The sequence below is a fragment of the Dendrobates tinctorius genome, unplaced genomic scaffold, assembly GCF_039654945.1.
Source record: "Dendrobates tinctorius isolate UK_male_01 unplaced genomic scaffold, ASM3965494v1 ptg000082l, whole genome shotgun sequence".
In the NCBI taxonomy this organism is placed as follows: Eukaryota; Metazoa; Chordata; class Amphibia; order Anura; family Dendrobatidae; genus Dendrobates; species Dendrobates tinctorius.
In genome coordinates, this window is record NW_027361750.1 from 5,090,001 (window position 1) to 5,103,585 (window position 13,585).

Here is a 13,585-nt window from a genome sequence, read left to right on the forward strand (position 1 = left end):
AGACATCGCTGTACTTCCTGCTGGGTTAAGCAGGTGACATTTAATGGAGAATTTTTATCCCTGATCATATTATCCGTCATGGGATTTTCTTGTGTAAATACTGTTGAAAAAAAGTCATTTAGCATATTGGCTTTTTCCTCATCCACCATTTCACCCAGACTATTTTTAAGGGGGCCAACACTATCATTTTTTAGCTTCTTACTATTTATGTAGTTAAAGAATATTTTGGGATTATTTTTACTTTCTCTGGCAATGAGTCTCTGTGGCGCCCCCAGGAGTATGGTCGCCACACTGGCATTGCCTTCCTCCAGGGAGGGTGATGTCAGGCTTGGAAGCAATGAAGGGTTTCTCTGGCAGTTAACCATAACATGCAACACAGTTCCCACTCCGGGCCAGCAGAGGGAGCTCTGAACCAATACTAAGGGGAAGAGCTTCTCTCTCGGGGCCAGGAGGGGAAATTAGTTAGTTAGTGTGAGGAAGCCGAAGTGTGTAGACGTGGAGAGAGAAGCTGGGAGACTGAGCGGAGTTGAGAGCTCTTCCCCAGCTGGAGTGCATGATCTGGAGCCTGGTCTCCACGGTTGTATGGATACTGAAGGTCCTGCAACAGAAACCAGAGGAATAGGAAGCTGTAAATGCTCTATTCCCACCCAAGACTCGGAGGCACAACAGCAACGGGTGAGCCAAGAGACGAGATAGAAGGCTACAGCTGTCTGCCATACGAGGTAGATCTGAGAGGGAACAAGAAGGAGGAAATTCAGTGTAAGACAGTACTGCATGTACCTCAAGTGAGCGCTAGGAAGGAGACTACACAACCTATCTGCATAGAGAGATTCCTGAGTTGCTTCCAGGCTAATTAGCTCCTGTGCCATGTGTAATCAGGACCCTGGACTGCATTTGCCAAGCCAAAGTAAAGGTAAAGAAACTGCACCCTGTTGTGTCCTTGCCTTCTTCCTACAAACTCTCCGGCACTGCTACATCCTGGTGCCTGGCACTGCACCCTCTTCCCCAACACCTATCTACACTGCCCTGGGACCAACAGCCCTACCTGCGGAGGGCTACAACATCATTGCTGCACCACACCATCTGTCCCAGAGGATCTGCTTGCAGCGTCGGTTTAACATCTCCTTTGCCGAACACTGCAGGTGGCGTCACGAATCTTCCACTCCAAAACTTTATTCCATGACTTTAACCCCTTTTACATGGGCGCCCAGGGCCACGGATCGGGTCACCGCTGCTGTGACACCTCCCTCTGAGAGAGACCGGCCTGGTCCCGAGTACCCCACAGCCCTGGGAGGGCGACCCATCTATCTATCGCAATCTTTGCTGTCTTGATTTGCTTTTTCCAGAATTTATTTAATCTTCTGTATTTATTTAATGCCTCATCACTACCTACTTGCTTTAATTCTCTAAATGCTTTATTTGTATCTCTTAATGCACCCCTTACAGCTCTATTTAGCCATAGTGGTTTCCTCCTATTTCTAGCATGTTTATTCCCATATGGTATATATTGTGCAGAGGTCCTATTCAGGATGCTAATAAACGTCTCCCATTTTCTTTGTGTATTTTTATGTCTCAGGATATCGTCCCAGTTAATTGCACCAAGATCATCTCTCATCCGTTGGAAATTTGCCTTCCTGAAGTTTAGTGTCCTTGTAACCCCTCTACTACACATCTTATTAAAGGATACATAAAAACTTATTAATTTGTGATCACTATTACCCAAGTGACCCCCAACCCTTACATTTGAAATGCGGTCTGGCCTGTTGGTTAATATTAGGTCTAGCAGTTCCCCCCCTCTTGTTGGGTCCTGAACCAGTTGTGAAAGGTAATTGTCTATCATAGTTGTCAAAAACCTATTACCTTTGCTGGAACTGCAGGTTTCGGTTCCCCAATGTATTTCAGGGTAGTTGAAGTCCCCCATAATAATGACTTCTCCTTGAGTCACAGCTTCATCAATTTGCTTTATGAGGATATTCTCTGTTGCTTCCATTATTTTTGGAGACTTATAACAATCCCCTATCTGTAATTTATTATTTTTCCCTCCTCCCCTTATCTCTACCCACAGGGACTCTACATTTTCATTAGATTCATATATATTATCACGAAGGATGGGTTTTAAGGATGATTTTACATATAAACACACGCCTCCCCCTCGCTTATTTGTTCGGTCATTTCTGAACAGACTATAGCCCTGTAAATTAACCGCCCAGTCATGGCTCTCGTCCAGCCATGTCTCAGATATCCCCACCATGTCATAATTATGTTCCAACAACATTAACTCCAATTCCTCCATTTTGTTGGTGAGGCTTCTGGCATTAGTATACATGCACTTTATGTATCTCTCTGTACCTCTATTCTTTCTTAAATTATTAAGTGTTCTAACCCCACTCCCCATGCCACCCCCACCCCCAATTTCATTATTTGTGCCCAGGTCTCTATCTGCACTGTCTTCCCCTCCTATAAAAGGAATACCCTCCCCCCTGTCCCTAGTTTAAACACTCCTCCAACCTTCTAGCCATTTTCTCCCCCAGCACAGCTGCACCCTCCCCATTGAGGTGCAGCCCGTCCCTAGCGTAGAACCTGTAGCCAACTGAGAAGTCGGCCCAGTTCTGCAGGAACCCAAGCCCCTCCTTTCTACACCAATTCCTGAGCCACTTATTAACCTCCCTAATCTCCCGTTGCCTCTCTGGCGTGGCACGTGGTACAGGAAGTATTTCCGAAAATACCAGCTTGGAGGTCCTTGCTTTAAGCTTACAGCCTAATTCCCTGAAATCATCTTTAAGGACCTTCCACCTACCTCTAACTTTGTCATTTGTGCCAATGTGCACCATGACCGCTGGATCTTCACCAGCCCCTCCCAGTAATCTGTCAACCCGATCAGCGATGTGTCGGACTCGAGCGCCAGGTAGACAGAGCTCTGTTCGACGATCCCTGTCTTTGTGACAGATTGCCCTATCTGTTCCCCTAATAATTGAGTCTACCACTACCAGAATCTGTCTGGCCTGCCCTGCTCTCCTATTTCCCCCCTTACTGGAGCAGACACTCCTCCGGCTTTCAGAGGACATGCCTTGCTGCAGCAGTGCTACTCCTGCACTAACACTCCTCTCATCTGCCAACTTAGCAAACTTATTGGGGTGTGCCAGATCAGGACTAGCCTCCCTGGTGCTCTTCCCTCTACCCTGCCTTCTAACTGTCACCCAGCTAGCTGCTTCATTGTCCTGCAGCTCCAATCTAGCATCCCCCCCTCATCTATCCCATTGAGCGTCTGCTCAGTGAGCAGAAGACTCCTTTCCATATTGTCTATGGATCTCAGTGTTGCCAGCTGCACATTTAGATCCAGTACCTGGGCTTCCAAATGCACAACGTGCTCACATCTCGCACAACAGTATGCACCCTTGACCGGCTGTTCAAGGATTTCATACATGCGGCAAGACGTGCACTGGATGGCATTGGCAATAGTGGAGCACATCCTAATGGGGATTGCACCAGACAAAAAGATAAGCACAAATAAATAAAAAGTATTAATAAAATATAAAAGCAATTCAGTAATACGTCCCTTGGAAACTCCCTGAATCCAAAGTCACTGAATCACAAGTCACACACTTACCACAGTTCGCACTTACGCTCAGGTCACACTCAGCTTGTTCACACTCGCTCAGGCAGAAGATTTAAAAGATTTTTTTTTCCTTTTACCAGCACACCACCCTGCTGCTCAATGCACTTCCTAAAGGAGTTTAGCCCCAACCAGCTGCCCCTTATAAACCCTTAATTATTAATTCCCATCCTTAATTAACCCCTTGTGAATATAGTTACACCTCAAGATTTAAATGCAATATAGGAAACCCTTAAAAGCACAGATAGTGAAATAAGAGATTAACCCTGTAGAAAGAAAAAATAGGTTAAACAAGCCCCCAAGCCCCCCAAAAATTGAACAGGTAGAAAGCACTCAGCAACCTACAATTCAGCAACTCACACAGGTATTTGTTATAGGTTTTCCAAATACCTCTTCACTGAATCACAAGTCACACACCACAGTTCCCACTTACGCTCAGGTCACACTCAGCTCGTTCACACTCGCTCAGTCAATGATGTTGAACCAGATTGTTTTTGCCTCCAGCATGGTAAGTGTTGGGAGAGTAAATTTTAAATTTATAATGGGCTGGTTTTATGTGAGCACCCAAAAACCACCGGTATGTGTACTAGCAGAAAATGCAGTGATGTCATGATCATGTGATTATCACATGGTCTGGGTTAAAAAGCCTGTCTGGAGAGTCAGTGGGTGTCTTGGGAGAGGAGGTACTCCCACGTAGCTCCAAGGAGGAGCTGAGGACAGTGTGTGGTGTCTGCAGGTTGAAACCTGCAGAGAAAGTAAAGGCCGGAGCAAGCTGCCCCCTCCCCACCGCGGCGTAGGCAGAGGCTGGCATGACAATGGGTTGGAGGGGGTGGGGACGGTTAGTGGGGTGGCGATATGCTTGCTAAGGGAGCTTTTATAGGGATGGTTAAGGGTGGGGATACTTTAGTTTCCCGCTCCTAGTGGTCAAGAGCAGTCCCCTTGTAACCCTGCTGTGCTTACCATGGCGTCAGTAGTGCAGATCCTTGAGAGTCTCCAGTTGGCAGTGGAGTCACAGCCACCGGCTGGCTGCAGATGCAGGTAACTGGGATCATCAGCGGGGGAGCGGGGACGGTGGCGTCGGAATCCCCACAGAAGCGACGTCCCTGTGTGGGATCCATTGGATTGGATTGGCGCAGTGGACAGACGTCTGGACGCGGGATCTACGGTTGGGGAGATCACAGCTCCCTTGCAGCCTGGTGAGTATTATTCTATGTCTTGTCTGTTGCCTCTGCTATTAATGTCTCCAGTTTTGGGGGGTAGTCAGGTAATCAGGTAAGTAGTTTTGGGTCAGGCGGTTGGTGTTAAGTCGGATCCTGTGGGTTTGAGAGATTTTGACGGGGTTTGAGAGATTTGGGGAAATCTGAGGGATTTGCTGACACATATGGAATGTGGTAGGTCGACTCCAGGGCATTTGGCTGCGTGGGTGGGCTTTCAGTCTTTGGGGTATAGTTTTTTCAGGTAATTTTTGAGGTATAGGTTTGGTTGTGCCTAGCAGAATTTCTGATCTGGTGTCAGTGTTGATGCAGACGGAAAAGGAGGAGTGTAGGATTCATTTTGGTGATAGGGCTCATGGGGAGGTTTATGTTTGTTTTGAGGGTCCTCTTGGGGCTCACCTTAGAAAGGAAGGACGGGAAAAAATCTGGAAGGACGAATATGTCGAGATTTTTTCCCTGCGTCCTTTGGAGAAGTTTAATGTAGATAAAGGAAAAAAAGGATGATAGTAAGAAGGAGGAGGAAGAGAAATATAGGTGGCGCTGATCCCTCAGGCATTTGTCAATTGGCTTCAGGCGTTTGCTATTTTGGCAAGTGTTATAGGGGAAAAGGCGTGGGAGAATTGCTCTCCTCTGTTCTACTAGATATGGACTCCATTGGGGAAACCCATAGGGTTTATGGAGGTCAAACATGGCTCCGTTATGACAAACAGTTTCGGCAGAGGAAAGCTATTCATCTGGCAATTTGGTGGGATCAGAAGGATATAGGTTTGTGGTTGTGGGTTATGGCGCCGACTAGGTTTGGCCAAAAGTGGTTTTGGTGAAGCAGGTGTTGAAAGGGTTTATACGAGGTGGTAGTCAGGGTGATTGTAGGTGTCCAGTTTCTTTTAACATGCTTGAACAGCTAGTTTTGGAGTTTGGATAAGATGAGTAGTTCGGATTTCGAGACATGTCTTTTTCATTTGGCATTTTCGTTTGCCTTCTTTGGAACTTTAAGGGTGGAGGAGATTGTGTCTCCTAGTAAAAGTAGAGGGGGAGGTCTTTTAGCTAGGGATATGGTGACCACAAATGAGGAATCGGAGTTTTGGATCAGGTGGTCGAAAACTGATCAGGAGGGAAATGGTAAGTGGGTAGTATTAGGAGCTGTGCCAGAATACTTGATGTGTCCGGTATGCTGTTTACGGTCTTTTAATGGTTTTCGACCTTGTCAGGAGAGGTCATTATTATGTCATGCGGATGGTTACTTTTTGCCAAAGTTCCATTTTTTTACAGTGTTTAGGAAGACTTTGGCTTTGTTGGGTCTGGATGCCTCCGGGTTTGCATCTCATTCTTTTCGGATTGGGGCGGCAACGGAAGTTGCAGTTTATGGTTTGGGTCCTGACGTAGTGCAGTGGATTGGGAGATGGGATTCCAGGTGCTATAGGAGTTATATCAGGCCTCAGTGCGTTGGGGCAGATTTGCACAATTGATGTGGAATTGTGGTTGATTGTTTATGGAAAGAGATGGTGGTGTAAGTAGATTGTGTTTTATTGTAGGTTCAAACCCATTGTTGATTTGGATCTTGGGCCATTCGTACGTCCACTGGGGAGTACAGCGTACGGATGTGTGGAGTGAGGGGAGGCAGCTCAGCTTTTCCAGGAACATGGCAGTGATCAGGTGGCTTGGTTAAAGGGGATGGGTTGGAGCAGGGTTCTACAGGAGGTGCATAGCAGCGCCAGACTTGATAGGCCACCTGATATTTTGTTATTACATGTTGGGAGTAATGATCTGGGAGTTCACCCTTTCCAGGAATTAGTGAAGGACATTAAGCATGATTTGCTTTGGTTATGGGTGTCTTTTAGAGGAATGACCATTATGTGGTCGGATATTGTTCCAAGGAAATGTTGGCATAACGCAAGATCAGTGGAAAGGATTAATAAGGCCAGAATAAAAGTTAACAGGGCTGTGTTCAATTTCGTGTGTAGGAATAGGGGTGTTGCGGTTTGTCATTTTGATTTGAAAAAGGGGATGAGGAATTTTGGTTGGCGGATGGGGCACATTTGAACACTGTAGGGAGCGATCTTTGGGAGCTTGATTTACAGGACGGTATTAAAAGGCCAATAGCATTTCATTGTGGGGGGTCTCAGGCAGTGGCGTAACTACCGGGGTAGCAGCCGAAGCAGTTGCTTTGGGGCCCGGCCCATATAGGGGCCCGGGTCCCCGGCTCCGATCGGCGCTACCCGGTAGTGCAATGAAGTACAGCGGCGCTCCGGCGGGTGCTGTGGCCAATGGTGTCTTGGGGGCCCGCCGGCCCCCAGCGCCGACTTGCCCCTCTGCCTGCCCCCCCAGCGCCGCCTGCCGCCGCCGTCGCAATGATGGAGGAGAGAGCGTCAGCTGATGCTCCCTCTCTCATCATTCCCTGCTCTGCCTGTGACACAGCGGGTGCGCGATGACGTCATCGCGCTCTCACTGAGTGCCAGCCAGGCAGAGGAGCAGGAGACAGGAGCTGGGAGCAGCGCAGGCACGAGGAGGAGGTGAGGATAATGTTTGTTTTTTTAATTAATATATTGTTGTGTGTGTGCTGAACTGTGGGGCCATTCTCTGCGGGGGGGCTATATACCATGTGCTGGGCGCTATATACCATGTGGTGCTGGGTGCTATATATATCATGTGGTGCTGGGCGCTATATATACCATGTGGTGCTGGGTGCTATGTATGCCATGTGGTGCTGGGTGCTATATATACCATGTGGTGCTGGGCGCTATATATATCATGTGGTGCTGGGCGCTATATACCATGTGGTGCTGGGCGCTATATATATCATGTGGTGCTGGGTGCTATATACCATGTGGTGCTGGGCGCTATATATATCATGTGGTGCTGGGTGCTATATACCATGTGGTGCTGGGCGCTATATACCAGGTGGTGCAGGGCGCTATATACCATGTGGTGCTGGGCGCTATATATACCAGGTGGTGCTGGGCGCTATATACCATGTGGTGCTGGGTGCTATATATATCATATGGTGCTGGGTGCTATATATATCATGTGGTGCTGGGCGCTATATACCATGTGGTGCTGGGTGCTATACCCCATGTGGTGCTGGGCGCTATATACCAGGTGGTGCTGGGCGCTATAAACCATGTGGTGCTGGGTGCTATATATATCATGTGGTGCTGGGCGCTATATACCATGTGGTGCTGGGCGCTATATATATCATGTGTTGCTAGGCGCTATATACCATGTGGTGCTGGGCGCTATATACCATGTGGTGCGGGGCGCTATATATACCAGGTGGTGCTGGGCGCTATATATACCAGGTGGTGCTGGGCGCTATATACCATGTGGTGCTAGGTGCTATATACTGTATACAGTCATATGTTAAAGTTTGGGCACCCCTATTAATGTTAACCTTTTTTCTTTATAACAATTTGGGTTTTTGCAACAGCTATTTCAGTTTCATATATCTAATAACTGATGAACTCAGTTATATTTCTGGATTCAAATGAGGTTTATTGTACTAACAGAAAATGTGCAATCTGCATTTAAACAAAATTTGACCGGTGCAAAAGTATGGGCACCTCAACATAAAAGTGATATTAATATTTCGTAGATCCTCCTTTTGCAAAAATAGCAGCCTCTAGTCACTTCCTGTAGCTATTAATAAGTTCCTGGATCCTGGATGAAGGTATTTGTGACCATTCCTGTTTACAAAACAATTCCAGTTCAGTTAAGTTTGATGGTCGCCGAGCATGGACAGCCCGCTTCAAATCATCCACAGATGTTCAATGATATTCAGAACATTGTAATTGTTCCTCTGCATGAATGCCTGAGTAGATTTGGAGCGGTGTTTTGGATCATTGTCTTGCTGAAATATCCATCCCCTGCGTAACTTCAACTTCGTCACTGATTCTTGCACATTATTGTCAAGAATCTGCTGATACTGAGTTGAATCCATGCGACCCTCAACTTTAACAAGATTCCCGGTGCCGGCATTGGCCACTCAGCCCCAAAGCATGATGGAACCTCCACCAAATTTTACTGTGGGTAGCAAGTGTTTTTCTTGGAATGCTGTGTTTTTTAGCCTCCATGCATAACGCCTTTTTGTATGACCAAACAACTCAATCTTTGTTTCATCAGTCCACAGGACCTTCTTCCAAGATGTAACTGGCTTGTCCAAATGTGCTTTTGCATACCTCAGGCGACTCTGCTTGTGGCGTGCTTGCAGAAACGGCTTATTTCGCATCACTCTCCCATACAGCTTCTCCTTGTGCAAAGTGCGCTGTATTGTTGACCGATGCACAGTGACACCATCTGCAGCAAGATGATGCTGCAGGTCTTTGGAGGTGGTCTGTGGATTGTCCTTGACTGTTCTCACCATTCTTCTTCTCTGCCTTTCTGATATTTTTCTTGGCCTGCCACTTCTGGGCTTAACAAGAACTGTACCTGTGTTCTTCCATTTCCTTACTATGTTCCTCACAGTGGAAACTGACAGGTTCAATCTCTGAGACAACTTTTTGTATCCTTCCCCTGAAAAGCTATGTTGAATAATCTTTGTTTTCAGATCATTTGAGAGTTGGTTTGAGGAGCCCATGATGCCACTCTTCATAGGAGAATCAAATAGGAGAACTACTTGCAATTGGCCATCTTAAATACCTTTTCTCATGATTTGATACACCTGGCTATGAAGTTCAAAGCTCAATGAGGTTACAAAACCAATTTAGTGCTTCAGGAAGTCAGTAAAAAGTAGTTAGGAGTGTTCAAATCAAGAAAATCATAAGGGTGCCCATACTTTTGCACTGGTCAAATTTTGTTTAAATGCAGATTGCACATTTTCTGTTAGTACAATAAACCTCATTTGAATCCAGAAATATAACTGAGCCCATCAGTTATTAGATATATGAAACTGAAATAGCTGTTGCAAAAACCAAAATTGTTATAAAGAAAAAAGGTTAACATTAATAGGGGTGCCCAAACTTTAACAAATGACTGTATCATGTGGTGCTGGGCGCTATATATACCATGTGGTGCTGGGCGCTATATATATCATGTGGTTCTGCGCGCTATATATACCATGTGGTGCTGCACACTATATATACCATGTGGTGCTGGGTGCTATATATACCATGTGGTGCTGGGTGCTATATATACCATGTGGTTCTGGGTGCTATATATACCATGTGGTGCTAGGTGCTATATATACCAGGTGGTGCTGGGTGCTATATACCATGTCGTGTTGGGTGCTATATACCATGTGGTGCTGGGTGCTGTATACCATGTGTGGCTGGGCTATATACCATGTGGTGCTGGGTCAGCAACTTTAAATATAAAATTATCAATGCTTAACTAATTTGATTGTATTGACTGAGTTACAGGATTAGGAATAATTGTGTTACATTATTTCTAATTCTGTTACTTAATGTGACTCTAGTATGCATTATCTGGGGGGTGTGTCTTGAAGGGGGTGTGTCTTTGAGGGGGCCCCGTTTAAAAGTTTGCTATGGGGCCCAATCAGTTCTAGTTACGCCCCTGGTCTCAGGCATTTGAGGAGGTCAAAGGCATTCGATGTGGCAGTTGGGGGGGTCCTTGAAGTTGGTGCTAAATTGGTCTGGGGGATCCATGGGTATATAGATTCCTCAATTGGTAATATATTTAGTTTTTTTTGGTGATTTGGGGGGATTTTTGGCAATGGTTTGCCAGGTCCCCATGGTTTAAGTGGACAATGGAACCCCTTGGGGTATTGGTGCTCCCGAGCCAGTGGGGTAATGACTGGGAGTAATTTATGGTTTGTTATTATGTCCGCAGTTTTTTGTTTGGTTAATCACCAGATTTTGGGAGCGTCTAGGACCCTCCCAGTGTTTTATTTATATTATTGTTAAATATTTGTATGTTGTATAAATAAAGGCTGCTGTGGCTAAAATTATCCAATTTACGGTGTCATTGTTTTAATTTTTGGGATCGGGTGAGGTGATTGGGTATTTAACTTGGAGGGTTACAGTAAGCTAAGGGAAGGGTCCCACCGGAACATCGACAATACCAGTGTCAAGGACTCTGTTGAACTTTGTTTGTTTTTCCGTTAAGCCAGGAAGGCTCTGCTTTTGTTTTCTGAACCCTGCCTTGGTCTATGCGGACTTTAATAAACCAGCAGGTGTTTCACTACCAAAGTGTTCCTGTGTCTACCTGGGGAAGCAGCTAAGCGTGTTAACCCCTCACAATATATACATTACAGTACTGAATAAAAGTTTTAGATAGTTATGGAAAAAAATGATGAAAAGTAAGAATCATTTCAAAAATAGAAATGTTAATAGTTTATTTTTATCAATTAACAACATTCAAAGTAAATGACCAAAAGCAAAATCTACATTAAATCAATATTTGATGTGATGGGTGACTGCCCTTTGCCTTCAAGACGCTATCAAAGCATCAGTTCTTTTAGGCACACTTGCACACAGTTTTTGAAGGAACTCGAGAGGGAGGTTGTTCCAAACATCTTGGAGAACTAATCACAGATCTTCTGTGGAAGCAGGCTTGCACCAATCTTTCTGTGTCTTCATGTATAGTAATTCTACATAGACTCGCTGCTGAGATTAAGGTTCTGTGGGGGCCATATCATGACCTTCAGGACTCCTTGTTCTTCTTTACGTTAAAGATAATTCTTAATGACATTGGCTGTATGTTTGGTCTTGTCCTGCTGCACAATAAATTTGGAGTCAATTAGTTAAAATTCTTATACTCTCCTTATTGAGTATACTCACCTCTCCAGCTCCTCTGCTATTAGGGGATTTGTTTATGTGCTCTGAAGTAATAGTACACGTTGTGATGTCATGTTGCAGTGACCTTTCTGCACACTTTCGGCCTCCAGAGTCAACTGTGGGGGATCAGAAGATGCAGTGAAGACCAGGTAGGTGCCGTTGAGTGGTGAGTATAAAGATTTTTTTTTTAATTTTACATTTATTATATTCTGCAGTTTGAAGAGACCCCAGAACATAAGGAGGGACATTAATTTTTTCCTGTGGTAAACAGCACGAACAGACAAATTCGAATTTTGCCTGTCTTGTTCGTTTCTAATTGGTAGGTGTCTTCCTCTATTTCTCAGCATTGAGGACACCAAGAAATGGGCAATGTTGAGGACCATTGACACAGAAGTCAACCAAGGAAACATTCAGCAGATGAAAGACATCATGTTTGTCTTCTAAATCAGAAGATGTACAGCAGAGTCAGCAGCTCAAAGCTGGAAGTAACCAGTGGGACCCAGCTCTGAGAAATCTGTACTGAAGTGGTCTTGGTCTTCATGGGATAATTGTGGACAAAAAACACACTTTTGACATGAAAACAAGACCAAGCAACTCAACTATATACAAAAACATAGGAACTGGAGTGCAGAAAATGTCAGCAGGTGCCGAGCAGGAGTTTAAATGCAAAATATTTGGCTTTAACAGAAGGCAGTTTGTTCACAAAAGGGGTGGAGATCAGTGCAATAATAAGTGCCTGCACTGCAGACAACAGTGAAGCATGGTGGACAAGTCTTTTAAGTTTCAGGCTGCATTTCAGCAAATTGACTTGGGTAATTGGTCAGTTTTAATGGTGACATGAATGCTGGGAAATACAGGCAAATACTTATCCATCATGCAGTATCATTAGGGAGGCGTCTGATTGATTCAAAATCTGCAGCAGGACAACAACCCCAAACATACAGCCAAAGTCATTAACAACTATCTTCAGCGAAAAGGAGTTCTGAAAGTGATGGTATGGCCCTTACTGATCCCCAATCTCAACATCATTGAGTTTGCTGGGGTTATATAAAGAGACAGCATGGTGGCTCAGTGGCTAGCACTGTAGCCTTGCAACGCTTGGGTCATGAGTTCAAATTCAATCAAGAACAACATCTGCAAAAAGTTTATATGTTCTCCCCGTGTTTGGGTAGCTTACCACCTGGTAATCTGGTTTCCTCCCACACTCCAAATACATACTGATATGGAATTTAGATTGTGTGCCCAATGGGAAAAGTTAGGATAATGTATGTAAAGCGTTGTGGAATTAATGGCATTAAATAAGTGAGTAAAATACATAATAAAAAATTAAATTGTGCAAGCTTACATCCATAGAAGATCTGTGGTAAGTTCTTCAAGATGTTTGGGATAACTTCTTTTTTGGGTTTTGTGCATGTGTACCTAGACAAATTGATGCTTTGATGCTGTTTTGAAGGGAAAGTGTGGTCACAACAAATTTTGATTTTATTTCGATTTTGTTAATTCACTTTTGCTGCACTAATAATAACAATAAGAATAATAATTTTATTTCTATAGCACCAACATATTCTGCAGCACTTTACAATTGAGAGGGTACATAAACAATATCAAACATAACAGAGTTACACATAATTGAACAATTTAACCCCGTAATGACAGCCAATACGTCTTTTTACTGACCTGAGATATAAGAGAATATCATCCCAATACAGGTGACAATCCAGCAGCTGATAGCTGTATATTATAGCTGACAACTTGCTGTATCACAAATGATCAGTGTTGGCACCATCCAGATCTGTTTAACCCCTTAGTTGCTGCTGTCAAAAGTGACTACATCAAATAAATGGTTAATAGATTGTGGGGGCTTCTGCTTTAATCTAATTGACACACCGAGATCATGATTGTGTGGTCCTGATGTTTGCCATAGCAGTTCATGGCCAAATAGCGGCCTTAGAGTCTCCCGGCTATAGCAGTCAGTTCAGAAGTTAGCGACATTTAGATGGTAAACAAACACTTTTTCATTCCTGCTGTAT